General features: G+C 40.7%; 1 pseudogene across 1 annotated transcript in view; it reads right to left on the bottom strand.

Annotated features, from left to right (window-relative positions):
* The window catches only part of LOC120888019 (ADP-ribosylation factor-like protein 2-binding protein pseudogene), a 28,447-nt pseudogene extending 14,532 nt beyond the window's left edge, over positions 1-13,915 (bottom strand). The window contains exons 1-3 of the transcript XR_013430969.1: positions 13,803-13,915; positions 11,282-11,401; positions 8,658-8,727 (exon numbers count right to left, since the gene is read on the bottom strand). The product of XR_013430969.1 is annotated as an ADP-ribosylation factor-like protein 2-binding protein pseudogene (transcript). The remainder of the gene's footprint in view (positions 1-8,657; positions 8,728-11,281; positions 11,402-13,802) is intronic.
* Positions 13,916-15,374: the final 1,459 nt, after the last annotated feature.

Raw genomic sequence — 15,374 nt, 5'->3', positions numbered from 1 at the left:
TCCAAAGCCCAAGCTCTTAATCACTATGTAAATGGGTCTCTCTTCTCACCTTTCCAAGGACTCCTCATTCTCTAAAGACTGAAGGAAATTCCATCTTGTCCCAGATATCTGCAACCCATTCTGAGCCCTCCCTTATTTGATGTACTTCCTCTTTGTCAGCAGGCCATTCTGAAATAACCATTTATTCATCGATAAATGATAAATATTGAGAACCCGTATACACCAGGCACCATTGTAGGACACATAGCAGGGAACAAAACGCACAAATTCCTTTTGTTTGTTTGTTTTTTTGTACCAGGGATTGAACTCAGGGGCACTCAACCACTGACCCATATCCCCAGCCCTATTTTGTATTTTATTAGAGAAAGGGTCTCACTGAATTGCTTAGCGCTTCGTTCAATTGTTGAGGCTGGCTTTGAACTCATGATCCTTCTGCCTCCGCCTCCCAAGTCACTGAGATTATAGGCATGCGCCACTGAACCTGGCCTAACCCACAAGTTCTTAACCTTATGGATTTTATATTCTAGTAGAGGGTGAGATACCCTGAAGAACATAAGTATATAAAAATATCTTAGAGGGCTGGGAATATAGCTCAGTTGGTAGAGTGCTTGCCTTGCATGCACAAGGCCATGGGTTCAATTCCCCAGCACCATACACACACACAAATGTATACGTGTGTGTGTGTGTGTGTGTGTGTGTGTGTGTGTGTGTGTGTATCAGTGGTAGAGCGCTTGCCTAGCATGTGTGAGGCACTGGGTTCGATTCTCAGCACCACATATAAATAAATAAAAGCCCATCAATGACTAATAAAATATTTTTAAAAATAAAAAATAAATAAAGATATTGTGTCCATCTTTTTAAAAAATATATCGTAGAGGGTAATAGTGCTTAAGAGAGAGGGCAGAGAAATGATAGAAAATGTGAAAGAAAAGGCACACTTTTTAGACAGGGTGGCCTGGGCAGACTCACTAGAAGGTCATACCAGACTTAAGATCAAATGGAGATAAAAGTGAATTACATTGAAGGGGGAAGGGCAGCCACAAAGGCATGGAAGCAGGAGTGTGCGAGGTGTGTTCAAGAAATGACAAGGAGGAGGCCAGTGTGGCTGGAGTAGAATCAATTGGGAGATCAGAAAGGGAGGCCAGCCTCTGAGCTTGGAGACTGTTGTGAGAATGCTGGCATTTCTTCTGAGAGAAGGGGCTAGAGCTGGATTTTGAGCAGACCTGCATCTTAATAGTAGCCCTCTGGCTGTTATGTTGGGGACAGGCTGAAAGGGGATAGGAGAGAATTGTGGGTAATCTAAGTGAGAAGTGATGCTATATATAGCTTTATATATATTTTTTTTTCTTTTTTTTTTTTTTGGTGGCAGGGAGAAATACTGGGGATCAAACCCAGGAACTCTCTACCACTGAGTTATATCATCAGCCCTTTCTAGTTTTTATTTTAAGATAGTCTAAATTGCTGTGGCTGATCTTGAACTTGTGATCCATCTGCGTCAGTCTCCCAAGTAACTTGGATTACAGGTGTGCACTGCTGTGCTGGGCATGATGGTATATTTTAAACCACAGAATTGAGTGAAACCATCAAAAGAATAAAAGTAGATTAAGAAGAGTATCTAAGAACCACTCCCTGGATCACAAAAATATGTTGAGATCAAAGATATAAGGCAGGGGCTGGGGATGTGGCTCAAGCAGTAGCGTGATCGCCTGGCATGCGTGTGGCCCGGGTTCAATCCTCAGCACCACAAACAAAGATGTTGTATCCGCCAATAACTAAAAAATTAAATAAATAAAAAAACAAAAACAAAAGATATAAGGCAGGACCTGGCTTAGTGGCACAGGCCTCTAATCCCAGCAACTCAGGAATCTGAGGCAGGAGGATCACAAGTTGAGATCAGCTTCAGCAATTTAGAGAGACCCTGAATCAAAATAAAAAGGGCTGGGGATGTAGCTCAGTGGTAAAGTACCTCCTGGGTTTAATCCCCAGTATGAGAGAAGGTGGGGGAGAGAAAAGGAGAGAGATAAAGAGGAAGCAGCAAGAGAGAAGCAAGAAGGAACTGATAAGAAGAAACCCAGAGGAATATTTCAAGGAAGAGGGGAAGATCAATTGAATCCAGTGCTTCTGATTGACCCAGTAACAAGAGTAATGAAATTTGAGCCCTTAGGAAAAAAAAAATGCTTAATTAAATAGTTCTTTTGCTTAGTTCAGATGTATATTGGCCTAGATGTCTCAACAAATTGCAAGCTTGAGAAGGGCAGGGATTATGTCCCGGAATTCTATACTCTACTCTTCTCTCCCCACATCCCTCCCACTCTTTCTCCCAATCACTCTCCACCCTGCAGATTTCCCAGTTTGGGTGGAATCTGAAAGTGGACTCACCAACCAGGGGAACCTTGGACCTTGGCTCTGAGCTGAGGCAGAAGGGATAATCAGAGGGTGGTAGAAGGGGAAAAGGCAGGCACCTATGCAAAAGAAAAATAAATTCTGCCTTTAAAACTGCCTACAGCCTTTTGTTGTTGTTGTAAGGAAGCAAAGGGATGTATCTTGGGGCTGCATGGTTCCTCGGTTTAGGTCATTAATGAGCCTTTTCTAGTTGGATCCTCCTGCAGTCTAGACTAGGATAGAGGTTGAGAACTAAATTCCTCTGCACTGAGTTTTCCTCTGGCAGGTGAGGGAGACAGGCGTGTCAGAGCCTGGGAACCAGGAGAACAGAGAAGGGAGAAAGATGGCTGGCGAAGGATTCCCAGGGGTGGGGCAGGGCTGAGGAACCTGTTTTAAGAGTGAGGTCTAACATTAATTTTTGAAAACTTTTTATTGAAGTGAAATAGTGTATACCACTAGATGAATTTTCACACATTGAACACACCCATGCAACAGCACTCACATCAAGCTACAGAACATTAGCAAGCACATCAGGAACCCCCCTAGGAATCTTCTCTTCCAGTTGTGACTCTGCCTGAGGGCCATCACTATCCTGATTTTGAACAGCATAGACTAGTTTTGCCTGTTTATAGTCGTATATCTTTCATTCTTATTGCTGTACACTCTCCTATTATATGATTATGCCACAATCTACTTATTTCTTATGCTCATGATGAATATATATGTTGTTTCCATCTGGGGATCGTTACAAACCATACTGCTGGAAACATATTTGGATATATCTGATGTTTAATTCTCTCTCCTCAATAGTTTATTTTTTAAATATTCAAACATAGAAAAGTTGAAATAATTGTACAGCGGACATCTATCTATGAACCACTTGTATTCTAAATTAACATTTTATTATATTTGCTATATCGCTCAATCTATCCTTTACCCACCATCTGTCCATCTTTTTTGGGAGGAGAGGGTACTGAGGATTGAACTCAGAGGCACTGGACCACTGAGCCACATCCCCAGCCATATTTTTATATTTTTTTTTAGAGATAGGATCTCCCCGAGTTGCTTAGTCACTGCGCTAAGCCAGTCCATTTTTCTAAAAATGCATTTTGAGGGCTGGGACTATAGCTCAGTGGTAGAGCACTTGCCTACATGTGTGAGGCACTGGGTTTGATCATCAGCATCGCATAAAAATAAACAAATAAGGGTATTGTGTCCATCTACAAAAACAACAACAAAATTTTTTTTTTAATATTTATTTATTTATTTTTAGTTTTCGGCAGACACAACATCTTTGTTTGTATGTGGTGCTGAGGATCAAACCCAGGCCGCATGCATGTCAGGCGAGTGCGCTACCGCTTGAGCCACATCCCCAGCCCCCCAAATTTTTTTTAATGAATTTTGAAGTAAATTGTACACAGCAGTATACTTTATCCCCAAACATTAACAAAGTTCAATATTTATTTTTGGCTGGGTATGATGATACACGCCAGTAATTCCAGTGACTTAGGAGACTGAGGCAGAAGGATTGCAAGTTCGAGGCCAGCCTCAGCAACTTATTGAGGCCCTAAGCAATTCAGCAAGACCGTCTTAAGGACTGAGGATGTAGCTTAGCAATTACGTGCTCCTAGCTTAAATGGTTAAATCCCTGATCCCCCCCCCCAAAAAAAAAACAACACTAGGGATGTGTCTCAATGGTTAAACACCTTGGGTTAAATCCCTAGTACCACATATGAACACTTACACATATGTATGTATTTATGGAGTTTTGTTTGAAGGAGCATTTATTCAAAATGCAATGCTTGTAATATTAATTGTACCATTCAATGTGTTGAAGAAAGCATGGACCTTTGTAATTTATATCCATCAAAACGTGTCATTAGTATCATCCAGAAAGTTCCTTCATGTGCCTACCCAGTTTCTCCCACAAGTAAGTTCCCATTTTTTTCACCATAGGCTAATTTTGCCAGGTTTAGAATTTCATATTAATGCAGTCTTACATTATATTCTCTTTTGTCAAAGCCTCCTTTCACTAAGCATGTTTTTGAAATTCCTTCATGGTGTTACACAAATAACTACTTTGTTCTTTTAAAATGCTGAGTAGTATTCCATCATATGACTATACCATAATTTGTTTATCCATTGTCCTATTAACTGACATCTAGGATATGAAGAAAAATTAGTCTTTTGTGGATGCACACTTTCATTTATCTTGGGTAAATAACCTGGAACTGAAATTGCTGGGTCATAAGTATTTATTAAGTTTCATACAAACTTTCAGACTTTTAATTCAATGTGGTTGTATGTACACTGCCACCAACAATACAGAAGAATTAAAATTGTTCAAAACATCTTTGTCAACATTAAATTTAAGCTATTCTGGTAGGTATACAGTAATACCATATTACGCGTTTTTTGATCTTTTTTATTTTTAATCCTCACAACCATACACACACAAAAAAAAAAAGAAAAAAGAAAGAAATCTATTTTCATTATCACATTTATCTATTAGGTTTTTTTATACTTCTTTGCATTTTTTTTTTTTTTTTTTTTTTGGTGGTGCTGGGGATTGAACCCAGGGCCTTGTACACGCTAGGCAAGCACTCTACCAACTGAGCTATATCCCTAGCTCCTTCTTTGCATTTTTAAGTAAACACTGTAGACACATATGTTAATATTTCATAGTCTATATAGAATTTATGCCTATAATCTCAGAGGCTCAGAAGGCTGAGGCAGGAAGACTGCAAGTTCAAAGCCAGCCTCATCAAAAGTGAGGCGCTAAGCAATTCGGTGAGACCCTGTCCCTAAATAAAATACAAAATAGTTCTGGGGATGTGGCTTAGTGGTCGAGTGCCCCTGAGTTCAAACCCTGGTATCCCCCCAAAATAATCATGCCTCTTAAAATATGTTATGAGTTATGCATATATATAAACTATAAACTTCACCATTAAAATTTTTTCTTTAAACATTCATAGAGTTTTGGGGGTTTTTCTAGGCAGGGGTAACTGGGGATTGAACCCAGGGGTGATCTACCACTGAGCTACACCTCCATCTTCAGCCTTTTTAATTTTTTTTCAAGTAACAGAGATTGAACCCACGGGTGCTTAACCACTGAGCCACATCCCCAGCCTCAGCTCCCAGGTCCCAGGTCCCTGGGATTACAGGTGTACACCACTGTGCCCAGTGCTAAACATTTATAAAATTTTAACAAAATGAATTTTAATAAAATTTAACAAAATGAGGGGAAAATAATTTTTATATTTACTTTTATACTTATTATTTCTGGTACTCTTCATTTATCCTGAAGATTCAAGTTTCTGTTATCATTTCTTTTCACCCTAAAAAGCTTTCATAATAGTATAAGTCTGCAAGTGATAAATTATCTTAGTTTTTGTTTATCCCAGAATGTCCTGTATTAATTTTAAATAGTTTCCTGCCCTGGATTATGCTGCAGTGTCCTTCTCCATTTCCCAAAAACCTTCAAGAAAAGTCCATTCTACACAAGAGCCTAGTTAATGGTGCTGAGATGGCAGGTAGAAAAAGAAATACCCACTTCAATTTGATGGGTCTTACTGAGTGCTCAGTGCGTACCTTCAGGCCTTTGATCCTCCATCAGGACTCTTAGATATCTTGCTTTTCAGCCAAGAAATGTGAAGCCTCGGTAAGATCTTCCCTCCTGTTTGGGCTTATGGGGTCTCACTGACTCCATGATAGCATTTAGAAAAGTAGCTTGTGAGCCAAACACTGCCTGTGTGCCTCACAAACAGGTAAACATATCAAAACAGAGAGCTGACAGAAGCCTTCTCTCACCATCAGTGATGCTCGTGGGAAAAGAAGTTTTCCTGAAAACACATGGATCTCACTAGAGCTAGGCATGCTTGCTATGGATGATATAGAAGCTACTCCTAGTTTTACATAGGAAGAGCCCATGCATATCTACAGGGCCAGGACTAGAGTAAGTCAAGTGAGTTATTTCCCTCAAGTGCAAAATTTAAAGTGGTGTCAAAAAACTCAGCAGTCAACAAATATATGAAAAAGTGTTCAACACCTCTAGCAATTAGAGAAATGCAAATTAAAACTACACTGAGATTTCATCTCACTCCAGTCACAATGGCAATTATGAAAAATATCAAGTAACAATGAATGATGACAAGGATGTGGGGGAAAAGGTTACATTCATACATTGTTGGTGGGACCAGTGACACTCCACATTGTGTACCACAAGAGTAGGATCCTAATTAGAATAAGTTATCCTCCATGTATATATGTCATACAGTATATGTACTGCCGTGTATATCTAAAAAGAACAAATAATAAAGTGGAAAAATTGGGGCTGGAGATGTGGCTCAAGCGGTAGCGCGCTCGCCTGGCATGCGTGCGGCCCGGGTTCGATCCTCAGCACCACATACCAACAAAGGTGTTGTATCCGCCGAATACTAAAAAATAAATATAAAAAATAAAAAATAAAGTGGAAAAATTAAAAACCACTCAGAAGTCAGGTGTGATGGCACACGTCTGTAATCCCAGAGGCTCAGAAGGCTGAAACAGGAGGATCCCAAGTTCAAAGTCAGCCTCAGCAACTTAATGAGGCCCTAAGCAACTTAGCAAGACCCTGTTTCTAAATAAAGTATTTTAGAAAAGCAACTGGGAACATGGTTAAATGGTTAACTTAACTTAAACGCCCCTGAGTTCAATCCCCACTACCAAAAAACAAAACAAAATCTCAGCAATCAAAATAAATCATGATAGTGCAAAATTAATAAAAACAAAGTTAATGTGAAAAAACCATGATGTGGGGGCTAGGATGTGGCTCAAGCGGTAGCGCGCTCGCCTGGCATGCGTGCGGCCCGGGTTCGATCCTCAGCACCACATACAAACAAAGATGTTGTGTCTGCCAATTACTAAAAAATAAATATTAAAAATTCTCTCTTTCTCACTGTCTCTCACTCTCTTTAAAAAAAAAAAAAGAAAAAACCATGATGTACACAATACTTTCAAATAAGTCAGCCTGCCTGACCGTATCCACACAGTTCTCATCATTTGCTACCCCTACTTCCAGTCCTGTTGGATCCTGCCTTTTCTTAAAGTGTTAATACTTGTTCATTGTGGGGTTTTTGATTTCAAAGAGATGGGTTCTCCCTATGTTGCCCATGCTGGTCTTGAGCTCCTGGGCCCAAGTGATTCTCCTGTCTCAACCTCCCAAGTAGCTGAGCCTACAGGTGTGCACCACAAGATCTGGCTTCATTATGGATATTTTTGCTTTTATTTTATTTTTAAAAAACATCATATACAAATGCCATGATCTTGATTATTGAGATTTTTGGTGCTTATGTTTTACACTTTCATTATCCTAGGGCCATCAGGATGGAGCTTTTTAAAATCCTTCCTGCTATACCACCATCCTCACCAAAAAGAAATCCCTCTAGCATACTTTAAGGATAACTTTTTCTTTCTTTTTTTTCTTTTTCTTTTTTTTGTACCAGGGATTGAACTCAGGGGTGCTTAACCACTGAGCCACATCCCCAGCCCACCCTTTTTTTATATTTATTTTTTAGTTTTTATTTCACAATATCCATATTTTATTTATTTATTTTTATGTGATGCTGAGGATGGAACTCGGGGCTGCACACATGCTAGGCGAGCGTTCTACAGCTGAGCCACAATCCCAGCCCCAGCCCCAGCCCTTTTAATTTTTTTATTTTGAGACAGGGCTTCACTAAGTTGCTGAGGCTAGCTTTGAACTTGCAATACTCCTGCCTCAGCCTCCTGAGCCACTAGGATTATAGGCATGCAACACCGCATTGGCTCAATGATAGCATTTTTTTCATACATGAAAATGAAAGGCTTGCTTACTTACACCAAAAGCAGACGAATGTGGGTTTTGGGTTCACTTAGTAGTTTTTTGTTTTTAAATATTTTATTAGTTGTTGGTGGACCTTTATTTATTTTTATGTGGTGCTGAGAATCGAACCCAGTGCCTCACATACTCTACCACGGAGCTATAACCCAGCCCCAAGCAGTTTTATAAATAGGAATTCTAACAGGTTTCTGGATTCCAGAGTAAAAATTCATCAGTTAAAGTGATCTTAAATTTCTTCATTTCAATATGAGAGACTAAACCAGGCACAGTTTAGTCAGTTTAAACATGCCACTGGGGAGACTAAGGTGGGAGGTTCACAAGTTTGAGGCCAGCCTGGGCAACTTAGCAAGACCCTATCTCAAATTATAATATAAAACCAGGGCTGGGGATGTGGCTCAAGTGGTAGCGCGCTCACCTGACATGCGTGCGACCTGGGTTCGATCCTCAGCACCACATACCAACAAAGATGTTGTGTCCGCCGAGAACTGAAAAATGAATATTAAAAATTCTCTCTCTCTCCTCTCTCACTCTCTCTTTAAAAAAAAATAAAATAAAATATAAAACCAAACAACAACAAAAAAGGGTCAGGGATATAGAACCTTACACATAATAAGTACATACTTTCCACTAAGATATACCCCAGCCTTCAAAAATATAAAATAACATGGCATTTAAGGTAAATTGTAGTCCCATTTCGCAGGAAAAAAAAAAAGTGAGATCCAAGGACATTTAGTGACTTGATCAAATTGATATTGGTAATACATATCATAACTTGGATCCTCAATCTAGGGTTCTGGGTTAATCCATCACTTCTATTACTATTCCATGCAACAGGATTAAATGAAGGGGAATACATATTTCATAAATGGCATACATTCTGATCATCCTCTGCCATAAAATATCAGATCTGAGATTCAAATATTTCACCCATCTCAAGCTTTGGCTACATAATGAATGCATCAATGTGCATTCCAAAAAACATTGCAAAATATACTAAAATTTTTGGATTCCTCAACCGTATTCTTAGTTTCTTATATTGATTTTGGGGGATTGTACTGGGGATTGAACCCAGGGATGCTTTAATCACTGAGCTACATCCCTAGCCCTTTTATTTTTTATTTTGAGACAGGGTCTTACCAAGTTACTTAGGGCCTCACACAGTCGCTGAAGCTGGTCTTGAACTTACGATCCTCCTGCCTCAGCCTGTCAGGTCACTGGGATTACAGATGTGTGCCATGATGCCCAGCAGAACTTTATTACATTTTATGACTGAATAACATCCCATTCTGTGTAATGCACATTTTGTTTATTCTTTCATCAGTTGAATGATTAGCTTGGTTTTACACTTTGGTTATTGTGAACAATCCTACTATGAATGTATGTATACAAATTTTTGTGTGCAGATATGTTTTTATTTCTCTTGGTAGGAGTAAAATGGCTGAATCATTTGCTCCTTTACACTTTTCAACAGAATAATGTATCATTATCTATTGCTGCATAGAAAAGTATCCCAAGATAACAATAATTATTATCTCTTACAGTTTCTGTGAGTAAAGAATTTGAGAGCAACTTCAGGTCTCTCATGATGTTGCAGACAGATGCTGGTCATGGTGGCAATGGTCAAAAGAAAAGACTCAAGTGCAAATGGAGGATTTTTTTTTTTTTTTTTTTTTTTTAGTGCTAGAGATTCAGGGCCCAATACATGCTAGGCAAGTGTTCTACCATTGAACTATATCCACAGCACTGTCTATTTTACTTTGAGATAGGATTTCACTAAATGCTTAGGCTGGTCTCAAACTTGCAATCCTGCCTCAGTCTCCTAAGTAGCCTATGTTACAGGTGGAGGATCCATTTCTAAAGTGTCTCACTCAGTCAGACGTGGTGGCACATGCCTGTAATCCAGTTATTCAGGAGGCTGAGGCAGGAAGATTGCAAGTTTGAAGCTGGCCTCAGCCTTAGCGAGGCCCTGAGCAACTTAATGAGACCCTGTCTCAAAATAAAAAATAAAAAGGAGTCTTGGGTTGTAGCTCAGGGATAGAGCGCTTGCCTAGCATGTGTGAGGTGCTGGGTTTGATTCTCAGCACTGCATATAAATAAATAAAATAGAGGTTCATCAACAACTAAAAAAAATGTTGAAAAATTAAAATAAAAAGGGCTGAGGATGTGGCTCAGTAGTTAAGCACCCCTGTGTTCAACCCCTGGTACCAAAACATAATAATTATAAAGTGGCCCACTCACTTAACTGGCAAGTTGGTGCTGGCTACTGGTTGAGGGACTCAGTTCTTCTCTACATGGGATTCTCCACAGAGAGGCTTGAGTGTCCTCAATGTACCTGGCTTCCTCCAAACAAGATATCCCAGAGATCAAGACAGATGCTGCATATCTTTTAAGACTAAGCCTCAGAAGTCACACACTGCCACTGTCACCATATTGTATTGTTAACGTACATCAACACTAATTCATGTGGTAGGGGACTAGATAAAGGAGTAGATACCAGGAGAGGAGAGGATCATTAGGAACCCATCTTGGAGACTAGCTTACAAATAGGTTGATTTCAAAGTTCTAATCTGTTGTTCCTGAGATGAGCAAGTTTATATGACAAAAAAAGTACATGTCAAAGTTTATAGGATCCTGACAGCCCTAGAATTTGTTTCCTCTTCTTGCATAAAACAACCTGCAGTAGAGCTTCTACCTTCAGCTGGATAATTTAAGGAGAAGGATCTTGAACGTACTATGTTATTAGGAATTAGATCAAGAACTCCAAGCTGGAATGCCACCATTGGAGTAATGCACCCTGGCATTCACCTCTGTAAGATCAACCCTTTGTCTCTCTATCTATAACATCAGAACCTTTCTGGAATGTTGTGTGGGTTATTTAATACAGTATTCAAATCCACCTTCTACCCTGAAAAATCAGCAAGTACTTACTAGGTATCTACTGTGTACCCAAGAGCAAATCCCAGGATCATTTGAGACTACTGTAGATGGATAAGCCAAAAATGCCCAGGCGTGACCAAAATAGATTGTTGTCAGACCCACCTGTCCTGAGGCTTCAAAGGCAAGGAACCGAACAGGATTTCTTTCTTTTTCTTTGAGTTGGCATTCAGAGAAGTCACAGTCACAAGAATGCTTTCAGATTTATTTTCATTTAGAAAATTCCTGAGGACATGAAAGACAAAGAAAGATTGAAGAATAATTCTAGATTAAAGAAGACTAAAGGCGCCTGGCAACAAAATGTAAAGCTTATCCTGGATTAGCCCCTGGACTGGGAAGAAAAATAACTATAAAGTACATTAGTGGAAATTGGTAGAACTAGAATATGAATTATAGATTAGATAATAATATTAGAGCAATTTTAACTTTTTCTGAATTTTATTATATTGGATTTATATAGTGAAGCATTTTTTTTGCAAGAAATACACATGAAATTAAAAAGGGACAAATGTTTCTAAAACTTAACCTTCAAATTATTCAGGAAAAAAGCCTACAATAAGTTGGCCCTCTATCTCTGCATGATTCATGTCTTTGGATTCAACCAACCGTAGATGAAAATATTAGAAAAAATTTCATCTATACTGAACATGCACAGACTACTTTCTGGGTCATTTCCCCAAAACAATACAGTATAATACAGTCTAACAATTGTATATGGTATAAAATATGTTGTTAGGCATGAAAATAGATAATTTAAAATATATAGGAAGATGTGTGTAGGTTATATGCAAATACTATGCCATTTATGCAAGGGAATTGAGCCCTTATGGATTTTGATATCTTCAGGGGATCCTAGAACCAATCCCCTATGAATGCTGAGAGATGACTATATGCAAACACTTACGTATGTGTGTGTGTGTGTGTGTGTGTGTGTGTGTGTGTGTGTATGTGTAGACAGAGGGAGAGAACAGATGCATCAAAGGTTAATAATGAATGAGGGCTGGGCATGGTGGTGCACACCTGTAATCCTAGCAGTTTGGGAGGCTGAGGCAGGAGATTCCTGAGTTCAAAATCAGCCTCAGCAACTTAGCAAGGGCCTAAGCAACTCAGCAAGACCCTGTCTCAAAAATAAAAAAAAAAAAAGGGCTGGGGATGTGGCTCAGTGGTTAAGCACCCCTGGGTTCAATCCGAGGTACTAAATAATAATAATAATAATAATAATAATAACAACAACAACAACAATAATAATAGGATCTCGGTGAAGGGCATACTGGAGTTCTTTATATTATATTTGCAGTTTTTCTGTAAATTTTAAATTGTTTCAAAATAAGAAGTTCAAGAGAAAAGAAAAAAGACCCTCTTGAAGCTCTTCCGTCAAGGACAAGACAAAATGTGAAAGGTAAATGGAAGTCAGATGGTCAGTTGTCAGCTGCATGAATGCGCTGCCACTGTCTTGGTGCTGGAGGTGACAAGTGTCTGAGTGTATAACTCATAGATGTCAGGGACCCCAGAAATACCAAAATCTTTCACTGATCTTGGAACCCCAGAGTCAGCCCTTGAGAGTAACAGCCTCAACACATTCTAACCCTTCCCTTGGGACTGGGAACACTTTAATGGTTCCCCTCTATGTGGCCCCAGGCTGGGAAATAATACCACTCACTTGAGCTTTCTCCTCAAGATTGATTTCTTCCTTGCACTGAATTGTGGCCTGGGCCACAAGATGAAACTTCCCCCACCCCTTTCAGGTCAGAGGCAGCCTGGCCAGGAAACCTGGGGGGCAAAATAATCAATATCTCCAAGAACATCTCAGGCTTCACTTACTCTGACCTGGCCCAGAGAGAAACCTCCCCAAGATGCTACTCAGTCTCAGATGTCAAGGCCCCTTTCTCGACTCTTATTCCACTGGAGAGGGAAGGGGCAGGTGGGAGCCCAGCTGACATAAGAAACAGATGCTCTGATCAAGTACCAGAGAATGCCTGAGTTAAACACACTGGCCCTTCAGCCTTCAGAACTCACTGTGAACTCTATAAAATAGTTTCAATGCCAGCCCAGCCTGGGTATCACCATCTGCCTGCCAGAGCCAACCCACTGACTTCCAATTAGTAGTGAGAGGAAGCGCAGAGGGCACTCAGCCCTGGGGCTTCAAAGAGGAGGAGGTCAGGGAGATTCCCCAACAAGAGAATCAATCACAGAGCGCCTGGGGAGAGAGATCTTTCTAGTTCTCATGAAAGTGGTTACTGATTCTGATGGCCTACAGCCCAGACAGCCTCCTCCTGGGGACAAAGAACTTTCTCTGCTGGCTGTCAAGCATGTGGGGGGAAGATCAGCCTCCTGCTGTTTACCATTCACAGGCCTTCCTGATTACCTGAGATTAGGCAAATAAATCACAGGCCCCAGCACATCGCAAATTTTCCATAGCAAACGCTTTCTTAGTGCTTACCAAGTTCTGTCCTCAGCACTTTATAGACAGTAACCCGTAATCCCTCTAATAACCCTATGACCGTGGTGCTCATTTGACAGATGAGGAAACTGAGGCACAGAGAATGTGCGAGTCAGCTTTTCATTGCTGTAACAAAATATATGACATGATCAGCTTAAAAAAAAGGAAAAGTTTACTTTGACTCACAGTTTTGGAGGTTCCAGGCCATGATCAATTGGCCCTGTTGTGTTGGGCCTGTGGCAGAGCAGCAGATCATGACAGGGAGCCATATTGGAACAGCCAGCTTACATCATGACACCAGGAAGCAGAGGGGGAGAAAAAGCCCAGTTTCCCACAATCCCCTTGAGGCCACACCCTCAGTGACCTAAGACCACCCACTAGGCCCCACCTCTTAAAGGCCCACCTTCCAGTGGCCTCAAGCTGAGGACCAAGCTTTAACATGTGGGTCTGTGGGGGACGTTCCAGACCCAGACTGTAGCCAAGAGGCTAGTAACATGCCCAAAGTCATTGGCCTAGTGAGTAATAGAGCTGACGTAGGTGGGAGAAGGAGGGAAAAAATGTTGAGATTGGGGAGAAACCTAGTGTCCCCACAGTCTTCATCAGTACCCAACCCCCAGCTACTCAAATCAGAGTCAAGTCTCAGTGTTTTGTTTTGTTTTTTTTTTAAATAAAGAGAGAGAGAGAGAATTTTTAATATTTATTTTTAGTTCTCGGCGGACACAGTATCTTTGTTTGTATGTGGTGCTGAGGATCGAACCGGGCCGCACGCATGCCAGGCGAGCGCGCTACCGCTTGAGCCACATCCCCAGCCCAAGTCCTAGTGTTTTCTACACAGTTGTGGTTTCCCTGTTGGTCCATAGTTCTGTCCTTAGACCCTTCCATGTGGAAATTCCAGAACCCTTACTGGGACCATGCAAGGTCCTTTATTTGGAGAAGGAGTAAGAGGGGAGGCACCTTTCCCTCAGTCAGTGGCCTTCTTTCCTCATATAATGGTCTCCAGTTTCCTTTTCCTCTTCTTCTTCTTTAAGGATCTGATATCTTTTTTTTTTCTTCTTCTTTTTTTTTATACTGGGGATTGAATTTAGAGGCACTCAACCTCTGAGCCACATCCCCAGCCCTATTTTCTATTTTATTTAGAGACAGAGTCTCACTGAGTTGCTTAGCACCTCGTTTTTTGCTGAGGCTGTCTTTGAACTTGTGATCCTCCTGTCTCAGCCTCCTGAGCCACTGGGATTACAGGTATGCACCACTGTGCCCAGCCTGATGTCTTTATTTACACTGAGTTGTGATAAAATATGCCACTTCTGAAGGCTTATTATTTTCCCTCTCCTACCACCAATCCAGATCCATTTTCTTTTTCTTTTTTCTTATTTTGGTACTAAGGTTTTCACTCGAGGGCATTTTACCACTGAGCTACAACCTCAGGCCTTTTTTGCTTTTTATTTTGAGACACGGACTTACTAAATTGCTTAGAGCCTCGCTACATTGCTGAGGCTGGCCTTGAGTTTGTTGTCCTCCTGACTCAGCCTCCCAGGTCACTGAGATTACAGGTGTGTGCCACCATGCCCTGGACCCAGATCCATTTTCTAGTCTTCTGTGCCCCTGGGAGTCTGACCCCTGGGGACTTACTGCATTACCCAGGTCCCTTTGCCCTCTGGCTTTTGGTTGGGTGTGGCTAGTGGAGGGCCTCCTGGGAAATTGAGGTCAAGAGGAGAAGAGCAGGGAGATATTCATGCCTGCTTCAATCTGAATCACTGG

The sequence above is a fragment of the Ictidomys tridecemlineatus genome, chromosome 15, assembly GCF_052094955.1.
Source record: "Ictidomys tridecemlineatus isolate mIctTri1 chromosome 15, mIctTri1.hap1, whole genome shotgun sequence".
NCBI lineage: Eukaryota > Metazoa > Chordata > Mammalia > Rodentia > Sciuridae > Ictidomys > Ictidomys tridecemlineatus.
The sequence above is the reverse complement of the archived record's forward strand: the minus strand, read 5'-3'. Positions and strand labels throughout refer to the sequence as shown.